The following is a 12,492-nucleotide window of genomic DNA, read 5'->3' on the forward strand; positions in this document are numbered from 1 at the left end:
CAAGCACAAACCTTCCTTTTTCAGCTTGTCTTAAAAACACTTCCTAAATCAGAAGCCTTTGTCCCACATTTCCTCTCAGAAAACCAGTGAAAACCCTGAGTCCTCAGTACTGCCCATCCTGAGCTGTGCATCCTGCTGTACTCCTGCTGGGTGGGATTGCAGCCCAGCCCAGATCTCATCTCCCCATCCTTGTTCTCTCCATAGAGTCATAGAATCATGGAATGGTTTGGGTTGGAAGGGACCTTGAAGCTCATCCAGTTCTAACCCCTGCCACGGGCAGGGACACCTTCCACTGGAGCAGCTTGCTCCTGTGTCCAAGCTGGTCCAGGCTGGTGGGGAGCTGAGCAGGGAGAGCAGAGCGCTGAGCAGGCAGCACAAGTGGGAGCACCTGAGCAGAGGAGGGGAGAGCTCCAGCGGCTGCTCTCCTGCCCCAACCCGTATCCCCGACTGCGCTTCCAGGGGCCCCCCGCTTCTGCTCAGCATCCGCAAGAACCTTCAAACTTTTCTTTCTTCTTCTTCTCCCTCCCTCTCCTCCGAAGTTTCGTTCTGAACAGCCGGCTGCGTTCAGCCTGACTGGTTTGTTATGGCTTATAATTTGTGTTAGGATTAATTAACTAATTACCGACAAATGTCCGTTGGCAAGATTCTGCTTCTGCTTGTCAACTTGAAGTATTTAATTATTTTAATCATTTACTTTCATCTTCAGAATTTATGCTCTTCCAAGAGCGTTTCTAGGCATCTTTTAATTATTATTCTGATTTTTGTTGGGGGGGGGGGGGAGGAGCTGGGGGGAGCGGGATGGGGGTTGGTTCCATTCCTCATTAACTATTTCAGTGAGGAAACTTCCCTGGAAACTCATCCTTGGGTTTCAAACCGTGGCGCCTAGAAGGACCAGTCTGAAATGAAGGTTATGTGGGGAGGCATGGAGAGGGCTGGGCTGGCCTTTTGCTTCCCAGATACAGTTTTCCCTTTCCCAAAAGGATTTCAGGGATCCAGACTGGGGAATGCCGCTGAACCTGGTCCCTGGTTTAGCAGGGGTTGGTTTACACAGATGCTTCACTCAGTGGGAATAACCCCCTGAGTCCAGGGGCTCAGGACACCCCATTAGGCACAGAAGAGCCTCTGAAGGCTCCAAGACCAGGTGGGCTCTCGTTCATCGTGCCAGCAAGGAAATAAAACAAAAGATCATGGGAGAACGTGCATTTAAGCAGCTTTTTCATCTTTAAAAGATCATGAATGGCTTAAAACCCACAAACCAAATCCTGCTGTGAGCACCCCACAGGTTGGAACAGGAAAAGCAGGAGCGCAGCTGGGCAGATTTGGGCTGTGGGCATGCATGGGAATCCCAGCCCCAGGATGTGCTGCCAGCAGTGGGATGGGAGGGCAGCAGGTAACTGGGACAGTGGAAAATGCAGCCAGGGACATCCTGTTCTCACAGGAAAATCCACAGAGAGGACCCCACCTGGGAGCACCCTGAAGGAAGAGTCAATGTGCTCAGAAAACCCAGGGACTATCTTAAACCACGTTGCCTAAATTCAATGCGTGCATTTAATTCCTCCCTTCCAAACACGCTGCTCCTTCCCAACCTTGAGCTCAAGGTAGGGCAGGATGTGGTGGGTTCCCCGTTTCCAGTTTGCACCTTTAGCTCCCACTCGCACAGTGGCACAGGCAAAGAATTATCCCAGACACAGAGTGTGCCTTGGGAAGCTTCCCTCGACAGCATCCACACTCACATGGAGCTGCAGTTTAATCCCAACAGCGAGGTTCCAAGTGGGCATAGATCTGCGTGCCGCAGCCTGGAGTCACCCATGGGCGCACCGGCAATGGCATGCATCCACCGGGCACAGGGGGTCCTCACACCGACCTGGTCTGGAGAGCACCAGGAGATGAAATGGCAACACAGCACCTCCCCGTGCCCGGGCACATCCCCGGAAAACAGCCTCACGCTCGGAGCTCAGCAGCCAAGGGATCTAATCTCTCTTTTCAGTTTCACACATCAGAGCTGCAGCGCTTCTGCGGGATTAAAACATGGGAAAGGGAAGGATGATAAGCTGATAACAGACAGTGAAACTCAGAGTCTTTTGGTGCTACGTTCCAGCAGACTTCCAGGCTTTTTTTCCTTGCCAAATGCTGCCAACAAACCAGTCTGAGGTGCTTACAAAAACCTTCCTTTGGTGGCCAGCTGCTCGATGGGCATCACCGCACGTCCTCAAGCAGGGCTCACGGCACACGTACCCTCCTGACTTGAGCAGGAGTCTCTCTAGCAAACTAATGAAAGATTCAGCTCCAAGAGTATTTCTTTCCAGAAACAAATGAATCCCTTGGACCAGAGGGCTGATGGGAATGTGCTCTTTAAAAGGTTTCTTGAGGGTACGTAATTATATTGAAAATAATTAGGGACAAGGCAGCAGTATTATTACTAGTTATCATCTCACTCCAAACTTAATCCAGGCTGATCTATGGGAAGGCATCGGGAATGCAGAAGGTGGACTTTTCTGAAGGAAGATGAATCCATAACATTGCTGGGTTACCGGCCTGATGTGGGAGGCAAGAGGTCAGATTCCCCTTTGGAGTCACCTATTGGGGCTGGTAGGTTTGTACAAGAACCGAAAGGAGAAGACTGGGAAGGCTGAAGCACGTTCCTGGAGCCCCTGGAGTGAGACTCGGTGCTGATCACTTGGCTCTTCAGACAAACGTGTGTTCCAGGACCTTTAAGGTGACATCCCGGAGCCTTGCCCTGAGACACGGCAGCCCTTGGGGTGTGAGCTGCGAGGTGAGCAGAGGCTCCCCGGGAAGCAGCAGTGCCCTGGTGAGCGCTCCTGGAGAGATCTAAATGAGATGAGAAAGATTGTTTTAATTAACATCAGAATCCTGTTAATTAGAAACCTCTCTGCATCACAAAGGGCTCCAGTGACCAGACCAAGTCCTGGCTGCACACGGAGGCAGTGGTAGAGGCAGGCCAGGGATGGATCACACCCAGCTCTTTGGGGGGGCAGAGGCTGTCAAATGTCACAGTGTCAGAAACACGGCTGGAGGAGAGCCTGCCGATGGGGAAACTGAGGCACGAGGAGAGGCACGGCATCAGAGGAAGGTGCTGCAGAGCCCCTGCATCCCTCAGCTCCCGGGCTGAGCTGTGGGTACCCCACGACTCTGGGATCAGCCCTGTGGAGGGCACGGGGCTTGCAGGGCTCCGGAGCATCCTTCTGTGGCTCCCAGCAGAAGGGGAACAGCTCTGGGGTCACCGAGGTGCAGGAGCCGGGCTCTGTTTGAGGGTCCTTGTGGGAATGAGAGCCTCGTCCTATTGAAGGCTGACAGAACGAGCTTCGGTTTATGCCCCCGGCAGTTTTTTACAGCTCAGCTATTCCATTTAGGGCTTGGGAGCCAGTGGAAGGAAGCTCGGATCGCTTCACTGACCACCCATAACATCTAGCCAGTACATTAACTGCCCTGCTGCCCTGATCTGATGTGGTTTTACAGACAATAGCTACTGGCTATTTAGGCAATGTATAAATTAACATATTCTGCACAAACTAGGAGCATATTTAAATTAAAGGAGAGTGCCCTTTATTTGTCAATCACTCCAACAGCCATATATTTACATTCCTTTAAAAAGACAATTTCAGCCTTCTTAATCCTACCTCAAACCAGTCGTCTTCACGAGGGGAAAACATGGTTTGACTGCTCGAGTGTTTCTTTGCCCCCCCCCCCCCCCCGCCTCTTTCCTTTAATTAAAACAATCCCAATCTGCTCTCCTGGAATTCCTTGCCCAGTTCTGCTCAGTAACTTGTGACCTTGGAGTCAGAGCCACCTTCACTGCTGACCGGCTGAGGTCTGCTTGGAACGCAGGGGTCAGAGATGCAGCGATAAAGAAATCGCCTCGTGAAGGAGCCACCGGAATACGGGTGCACGGCAGCGTTTGAGGTGGCCTCAGTTGCACCTTGTGCAGAGGAGATTGCCAGGGCTGGTACAGCAGCAAACTTCATCTGCTGCTGTCCTGATACTGATGCCTGAGACTGCAGTAAAGCGAGAAACGGGCGTTGGAGATGTATTGAACCGATGGATTGGATAAAGTGATGCTCAAAGAGGGAAAAAAAATGATTTTAAGGGCTACATAACGCTGGTGCAAAAGCCAAAGAGGAGTTTTCCAGTTTGCATTTCCAAGAATCTCAGGGTTTCCTGGAGCTCTTGTTGATGGGTGTTGTGATAGCTCAGCAAATTATCAAAGGGCTTTGCTCTTGATGGCAACTGTTAACACGAAAGCGCCTTCCCCTGCTGGGTGCTCTGATCAGGCAGCAGTGAGATGTCTGATGCAGGACAATGCTATTTGAATACTTGAACTCCATCTCAGTTACTTTCCTGCCTAGGGAAAACACAAGGTAAAGGAGGAAAACACAAAATAACCGCTGTCCTGAAACCTTCCTAACAGCCACATCCCAGCTTTCGCCTGCCTCCCGTCCACAGTGCTCATAGAACAGAAACTACATCACAAAGCAGTGCCCGTTCGGCAGAGTTTTCCCTCCCTCTGCCTGTCAGCCAGATGCCGACACCTCGCTCTTCCCCGGCAAACCAGGGCCAATGTGTTTATTTAAGACCCAAATCAGCATCGATCAGGGTCTGTCACTCACTCTCCCGGAAAAAAGCATTGGGATGTGGCGGGGTTTGGAGTGGGGGCCGGTAATGGACACACGCTCCAATGAGCTTGCAGCCAGTTCACTAAATGCCCTGAGGCTGGAATTCTTTTTATTATTATTATTATTTAGAAAATAAACATTTTGTTTGTTAAGAAACTGTATTTAAGGTGCTGAAATGGAGCTTTCCTTTGCACTGAGGGGCCTTTCCCGCAACCCTCTGCTGCCAGGCAGCTTTGGAGGTGGTTTTGAAGGATGCAGCTTGGTGCTGAGCCCGGTGCCAGAGGAGCTGCTCCAGCAGGATCTTGGCTTTGCGGGGTGCCCGGGCAGCAGTGAGATGCACAGTCCAACAGCATCATGGTGCTGCACAGGACCTGGCTGCTAACAACGTGCCCGAGAGGTGTGAATGCTGCAGCCGACGGGAGGCTCCGAAGGGGTAACATCACATGAAGGGAAAAGCACCCCGACTGCCCTCAAACCTGAGCTGCCTCCTCCGGCTCCCCTCCTCCCCGCACCTGCCTTTCGTTTTCCTCATGCATGGAAGGTATTAATTACCCAGCTCACTTTAATGGCTCGCAGGAAGTGCCCTGCAGCAATCCCAGTGCGGAGCGAGCTTTGCCCGGTGCGAAGCTGCCAGGGGACGAGGGGTTTCTTACGGCCCTGTGGAAGGGATCGCGTTCTTCTGAGCCCTCTGAACGTCTCTTTTACCTCTGGTGTCTGGCTGAAGCAGCTCCTGTGCCCTCGGGGTGGCTGCACAGGGTTTGCTCACCTCTGGGACAGGCACATCTCAACCTCTTACTTCCCCATTAATAATGGCCACTCGCTCCCCCTCACTGACTTATTATTTGCTGCCACTGAGCTGTACCTCAGCTTGTAACCTGTGAGGCAGAGCCAGAGGAGCAGGAGCAGGTCCCTGGCTGTGGGAGAGCAGAGGGGAGATGCATCCTGCCCTGGGATTCCTAAAACCCGCTGATCCCAGGCAGCGGATCCCTTTTTCCCACACGGATCGGGATGCAGTGCTGGGGATCCTCTGGGAAGGAAGGTGACAAAAGCCCCTTCTCCCAGGAGCAGCGTTAATTCATCGACCATTCCCCGGCCAAGGATAAGTCCTTGGGTTGGAGTCTGGGCTCTGCCCTACTCTTTCCCTGCACCGCCAGCTCCATCCTTGCCTTTGTACCTGGAAAACCAAGCGCCGTTCCCTGCAAAGCCGATTGCCTGGTGCCCGCCGTGTGGGACCTGCCGGGGCAGCAGGGCTGAGCGCACGGGAGCGGAGCAGCGAGGCACGGGAGCAGAAGGGCATTAATCACCTTGCTGCGATCAGGGGCTCACTGAGCACCGGCTGCCTCGGGGCCTTTCTGCTCCCTCCCAGTGCCCCAGTTTGCTCTCAGCCAGGCGCATGAGCCCTCGGTCCAGGGAGCAGGTTTGCATTCCCCGCACTGGCTCCAGCTCCTTCCCACCCCCTGCCAATTGCTACGGCAGGATGTGTTGCCACAGTGGGAATGGATGTTTCTTAGTTGCTGTTAGTGCTGTGCTGCACAGGAGAGCAGTAAAAGCAGAGTTTGCCTCCCGTGTTGCTCCAGCTCCTGCCTGTAAGTCACTCTTCTGGGGCTGAAACTTTAGCTCAAGCCTCGGGGACCAGAGCCTTTGTTCTGTTCCTCATGGAGGATGGAGGCGGTGGCACGGGCAGGAGGCTGAGGATGGGCCAGGGAAGCAGAAAGCAGGAGCACAGCAACGCAATGCACCCCCAAGGGAGAGGGCAGCCCAAGCCACCTTGTCCTGAAGAAGAGCACCTGAGAAAGCCAAGTGCCAGAACACCCAGCGATGCTTTAGTTTTCCATCTCGAAGAGCATAAGTTTATTCACTCTGAGCCATCCTTTCACTGCATGGAGATGGATGTGTCCGCACATGTTATTTTAACTTTGTGGCTCTCCCATCCGTACATAAAACAGCCCAGGGAGCCGGAGCTGATTCATCTGTTTGCCACGGAAGATGGATCAGTTAGCAAATTATTTTATTGACCCGCAGCTCTGCTCAAGGTCATTTGTTTCGGTGGACAAGGCAGCATGGCTGGCATGGCAAACAGGGCTGAGGAGGGAACCTCCATATGTGACAGGCATTTCCAAGCCCCTGGGAAACTGGCCTTATTGAGAAACCTTCAGCATCACTCTGGACCCCTCTCAGCACGGCTGTGCTCACCGGATAAGCTCAGCATTTGGGCTGGAATGCTGCAGCTTTCTCAGCTGTCTCCAGGCTTTTATCCTTGGCTGCTGCTGGGAAAGAAAATCCCTTTTTCTTCACCGAAATGTGGTTCGAAATCTTTTTGCTTTGTTCTTGAAGGACAATGAAAATAATTTCTGATGAGGAAGGGAGGAAATGGAATCAAGCAGCTGAGTCCTCATCCAAAGTTAACTCAGGTCAGCAGCCCTTAGGGAGGAGACGTGCACAAAAACGCTACGGAAAAGCTGGACCCTTCTCAGGTTGTTTATATGCACCTAAAACCAGGCAGCGAGAACACAGATTTTCTTATAGCCTGGGGGTGCCTGAGGGGTTTCTCTGCAGGGAGCAGGTTTTGTGAGCATCTTCGCTGCTCCATGTCCCTGTGAGATCCCACCAATGCACAGAGACCCTCGGCTGCTCCAGCACATCTCCTCCTTGGCTCCTGCATTCAGTGTCCTGCTGTCCGGAGCCATCTGCTGCTCCAGAGCATCTCTGCTTTTTGCTGTCCTCTCTGAGCCTCCCGTTGAGCTGGGCCCTTGCAAAAACCTTCATCGACTGAGCCTAAACATTTATTAATTGATGGCTGCAGGGGTACCACAGGCTTCTGCTCACGTTCAGGGGAGGTGAGATGTCCATGGAGTATCCTCGCATGAACTCCATCTCTGCATCTCCACCTCCATCGTTCTGCATCTGCTGCTCTTGCTGCTAAAGCAGCTTTTAGCCAAAGACATATGGGACCCATTAACAGGGGTTTGCTCACTTGCAGAGCCCAAACTTAGGAAGAACTGGGTGATTTCAGCTCACAGGTAAATACCTCCAGCCTACCTAAAACTGGGTGCAGAAGCAGAGACTGGAGAGCCAGCCATCGGTGCATGTGGTCGCATCAAGCTTGGGATGACTGTGGATGAGGTTGCACCCACAATGGACACAGGGCAGATTAATTATAGCAAAGCCACTGATGTTTTCTTTTGCCCAGCTTGATGCTGAGCCCTTCCTATGGTAAGGGTCTGCTTGGATGAGGGGAAAGGAGCTGGGAGGAACGGCAGGGCTGCCAGAAAATGGTCCTGATCGAAAGTACCTGGGCAGTGCCTCTGCCCCTCACCTCTGCCCCAGGAAATGGATGGGAACTGGAGCTGGGCTTTCTCCATCTGCAGCCTCACCCTGGTCCTCACACTTCTGTTTTCAACTTCACAAATGTGCCAGATTGCAAACACTGAAGGAAAGCACCAAGCGGGGAAGCAGCACATCCCTTTGTGCGCGGCGCCCTCCGAATCCCTGTTAAGTTCCTGTACATGCTGACAGTTTTACAATTTACATGACAGCTGGCTTGCTTGGAGGAGATCTCCGTTAATTAAAATAACACAAAGGGAAAGAAGTGAAATCGTGTCAGCGGATAATTAATTCGGAGCAGGCACCAGGCTGCGCGCCGATCCCGCTAACAAAACTCTGCAGGAATTCACAGCTTCACGGAGCCCAGCCCTGCTGAGCCTCATCCTGCACACCGGGCTGGTCCCCACCCCTGCAGGACACACATCGGGGCTGCCACCCTGCCAGAGAATCATGGAATGGTTTGGGTTGGAAGGGACCTTGAAGCTCCTCCAGCTCCAACCCCTACCACGGGCAGGGACACCTTCCACTGGAGCAGCTTGCTCCAAGCCCCTGTGTCCAACCTGGCCTTGAGCACTGCCAGGGATGGGGCAGCCACAGCTTCCCTGGGCACCCTCTGCCAGCGCCTCAGCACCGTCACAGGGAAGAGCTTCTGCCTCATATCTAACATGAACTTCCCCTGTTTTTTAGCCCATTACCCCTTGTCCTATCCCTACAGTCCCTGATGAAGAGATACCTTTCCCTGGGTGCCAGGCACTGCATCCCATAGAAAGCTGGGATTTGGACAAGTGCTTTCGCAAGGTGTCCAGGTCCCAGCCCCAGCCTTCCTGCTCTCCTCCTTGTGGAGCTCTGCCTCTCCCAAAGGGATGCTTTCTGCTCCTGCCCCTTCACGCTGAGCCACGTCCATCCCTCATCCCACCGTCAGCTCCACTGCTTGATGCCAGAGCTTGATGCAAGCAGCCGGTGGGGACGGCGGCCGGCAGCCAGCACAGCCGAGGCCAAATCATTCCTGGCACAGCCGGGCAGGTTATCTCCCTGCTCCAGCCCCGCTCAGCCGGGGAGCCCATCAGAAGCCGACCCAAAGGCAGCCGCGCTGCTGGAGATGAGCTCTGTCCCTCTTGGCTGAGTCCTGATGCCTCCGCAGCAGGATGGGATTTATGTGAGAGGTGAGGAGTGGGTGTGTGAAGGGAAGGAAGATGGGAAAAGGGGGTTCAGGGAGCCAAGGGGACAGCAAGGAGCTCCTGCAGGGAGCAACAGGCTTTAATGGGACCGGGGGAAGCGGAGCCAGCCAAGCCCTTCGCTGCTGGCTGTGGCCTAGGGGCTGGCTGGGTGCAGGCTGTGCCACATCACCATGCCCAGCTTCCCTCCTTGCCACCCCAGTGGCACTGATGCTGTGTGCCTGGGCAGGGACAGTGGCTGCACCCAGTGCCCTCCACAAAACCGGCCACTCAGCAGCTCGCAGTTAAAGTTATGCTTAGTTAACTATTCTGCAGCTCGCTCGCGCTGCTTTAGTGTGCTGATCAGGCGAGCTGGAGATGGGGAAAGGGGAAAAAAAACACAGAAAGGAAAGAGAAAGAGCAGCCCAGGGCTCCAAAGCAGCTGAGGTGTCAAAGACAGAGATTTAATGAATGTGCCTGCGGTTCACCTGAACAGATGAGCACCAGCTAGAAGGAGAGGAGGAAGAAAATGGAAAAAAGAAAGGATCATTTTTCAGATTGGCAGCTCCCCTCCCAGACATCTTTTAACAAGAAAGGGGGGAAAAAAAAGGCTTTAAAGGGCCAGCTGCTTCCCTTCACTGCAGCGGGAACCCGGGCACCCTGACACCCGTTGCAGGGGTCGGGCTGAATTGGTGCTGCGGGTCCTGGACCCTTGTGCCCCCTTGGGGACCAGCTGCTGCTCACGCGCTGGAGGACCAGGGTGCTGCAGGGCCCGCGGCGAGAGGAGGCAAACCTGTCTGCTCATCCATCACCACGTGCCAGACCCTGTTTGATGGCAGCAATAAGCGCCTGCCTGCAGAATAAATCTGTGCACTGAACATGTTCATAAACACGGGGGGTGCAATAGCCGGCCCCGATGTCTGGAGCTGCCCCGGAATGCTGCTGGCACCCCTGTGGGCCCACGCAGAGCACCCCTGGGCCACCCCTGTCCCCCACCACCCCATGGCGGGGCTGGGCTCCCTCTGCTCCATCCCTGGGTCCTGCCTTGGGAAGCTGCATGGGGAGCCGGCGAGAGCTTCAGTTCTGGAGTTTCTCTGTGGTTTACCCGAAGAGAGGCTGTGCTCTGGGCAGCTCCTTTTCTGTTCTCCTTTGTAACCGTTTCCCATGCATAAACCTACCCTCGAATCGTGTCCAAGCAGTTGGCCAGGAGTTTTATCCAATTTCATCTTCAGAAGTTGAAGGAACTAATTTAAGACAATTGTATTTGATGCAATTATGCTAAATACAACACGCAAAGTGCTGCAAGCCAGCAGCTTCCTCTGCTCCTTCATCCAGAGAGGGAAAAAGAAAAAATCCACCCAAGAATATCCCTTAGAAATGTCCTGACCACAAAGGGGGCAGCTGGCATGGGATAGGAAGCTGGGGATACCCTGTGGAAGCACAGGCAAGGACCCACCATCACCCCAGCAGTGTCCTCCAAGGGCAGGGGATGAGCCAGGGCTCTTCCCAAAGACTGGCATTAAACAGGAGACAGGCAGCATTTTGGGTGCTGGAGGCAGGCAGAGTCCTGCTCCTGCTGCATCCCTTGCCTGTCTCCAGAGCCGTAACCAGCCCGAGCAGAACCACGGTGCTGGGGGCATGGGAATAGTGCCTGATCCTGGGAACCACGGGCAGCCGCAGGTTGATGTGGTGGAGGAGCAGCCTTGCTCCATGCTGGGCTTGGTGCCATGGGGCCTATGGGGCTCTTCTGCATGGAGGTGATAAAACCTGGTTATTCTGTACAGGAGCAAGCAGGCAGCTGGTTGAACACACAGAACCCAGCAGAGCTGCATTAAAGCTGCACAACTGGCGCTGATGACTGAGCATCGCACCCTGGCCTGCAGAATAAATGACAGGAGAATCAGGGCTTAGTTTTCCCTGCGTCTCCTGCAGTCACAGGCACAGGCACTGTTGGAAGAAGCTGCTTTAGGCTGGTGCAGACCCTGCTCACCCTTCCCATGAAGACCAGCACCACTTCTCACTCACACATCGCTCCCGAGCTTCATGGGCCTGTGGGAATGGGGCAGGAGTACTCCAAAACCAAAAGCCAAGCCAGCGTAGCCCTGGTGTTCCTGTCACTCCAGGCTGGGTGCTGGGGACCTCATGGTCCCCCCAAACCATCCTCCACTGCATGGCCAGGCCTTGCTCCCGTGCTGCACCCGCACTGTGCGCTGCTGCTGCAATTAGGGCTATCTGGGTTTCTTCATAGCTGCAGGACAGCATTTTTGAAGGCAGGACTTTGATCTTCTTGCCTAAGAGTTTCTCTTTGCCTTCCTTTTCATGTGTGTTTTCCCTGGGTTTTGTCTCATTACTCAGGTGAAGGCTGATGTTCCCCAAGGCGGCCGTGCCGGAGCCGCGGTCCCCATCTCGCCCCCCCGCTGCCGCCGGGACCCCAAGGCACAGGGATGGGGCATCATTTTGTCTTGGAGCAAGTTTGTCCATGGGCCTCTCCCGGGCAGAGGCTGCCAATTACACTCAACACGCCGGGCTCTGTCAGATCAGGTTCTCGTCAGGGAAACACTGCGCTGGGATCCTTATTCCCCTTTTTTTTTTGCTGCTTTTTTTCTTGCTGGTTTTAACGATTCTGCCAAGGAGCCCTAAGGATGGAGATGGGGGCGCTGCTCACGGGCCCCTCAGCCCCCGAGTACGAAAATCAGCGATAAACAAGGGTCTTATCCCCTGAACTTCAGCATTTCCCCTTAAAACAGGCCCAGCCTTCTCATAGCTGTACTCCTCCCCAACAGCAATCTCTGATTACAGCTCCAGTGCTGAGTGAGTCGCAATCCCTGCCACCTCAGGGCCATTCATTATTATTATTATTACTACTACTATTATTTCCATTCAACCTTGTTTTCTCTACCTGAAATGAAACGGGGGCAGAGAGAACAGAACTTGCTCTTTTCCACATACACCTAAAAGAAAGAAACATTTTGCATGGAGGGGAAAAAAAAAACTTAATAAATGGCCGAGCCCCAGCAGATGGGGGGGGGGGGAATTTGCATTTTTCAGATTAACAATGCACGAGCGAAGAGAGAAACGCACTTGCCCCGGGGAAATAATTTGAGAAATCTTTGCATATTTTATTTAAAAGCATGCCGCGTTAGGCAGGGTAATAATGCAGAGCGATGGTGATTAGGTAAGGCCTGGAGGGATCGCAGCCTGGGACCCTCCCTCCTCTCTCCCTCTGTCTCATCCTCCCTCCAAGCCCCCCTCAACCCCTTGGTGTCACAGCCCAAACACCCCTCTGAAAGCCACTTGGGGAGTTAGGGAATTGGGGGGTTCAATCCCTAGAGATTTGGGGCAGAACCCACCGTGTGGTCCGTGTGGCTCCAAGGGCCAGCAGG

The 12,492-nt window shown here is 53.8% G+C and overlaps 1 protein-coding gene and 1 long non-coding RNA gene across 2 annotated transcripts in view; both read right to left on the reverse strand.

Annotated features, from left to right (window-relative positions):
• The window catches only part of PSMB2 (proteasome 20S subunit beta 2), a 155,802-nt gene that overhangs the window by 17,726 nt on the left and 125,584 nt on the right, over positions 1–12,492 (reverse strand). The window lies entirely within an intron of this gene.
• LOC134164741 (uncharacterized) lies at positions 3,542–5,418 on the reverse strand. Its single transcript, XR_009965229.1, has 2 exons — positions 5,184–5,418; positions 3,542–4,360 (listed from the first exon to the last, which is right to left on the reverse strand). It is a non-coding gene; the product is annotated as an uncharacterized LOC134164741 (long non-coding RNA).

The sequence above is a fragment of the Pezoporus occidentalis genome, unplaced genomic scaffold (assembly GCF_034315485.1).
Source record: "Pezoporus occidentalis ecotype Australia unplaced genomic scaffold, CSIRO_AGI_Poc_V1 ctg223, whole genome shotgun sequence".
Taxonomy (NCBI): Eukaryota; Metazoa; Chordata; class Aves; order Psittaciformes; family Psittacidae; genus Pezoporus; species Pezoporus occidentalis.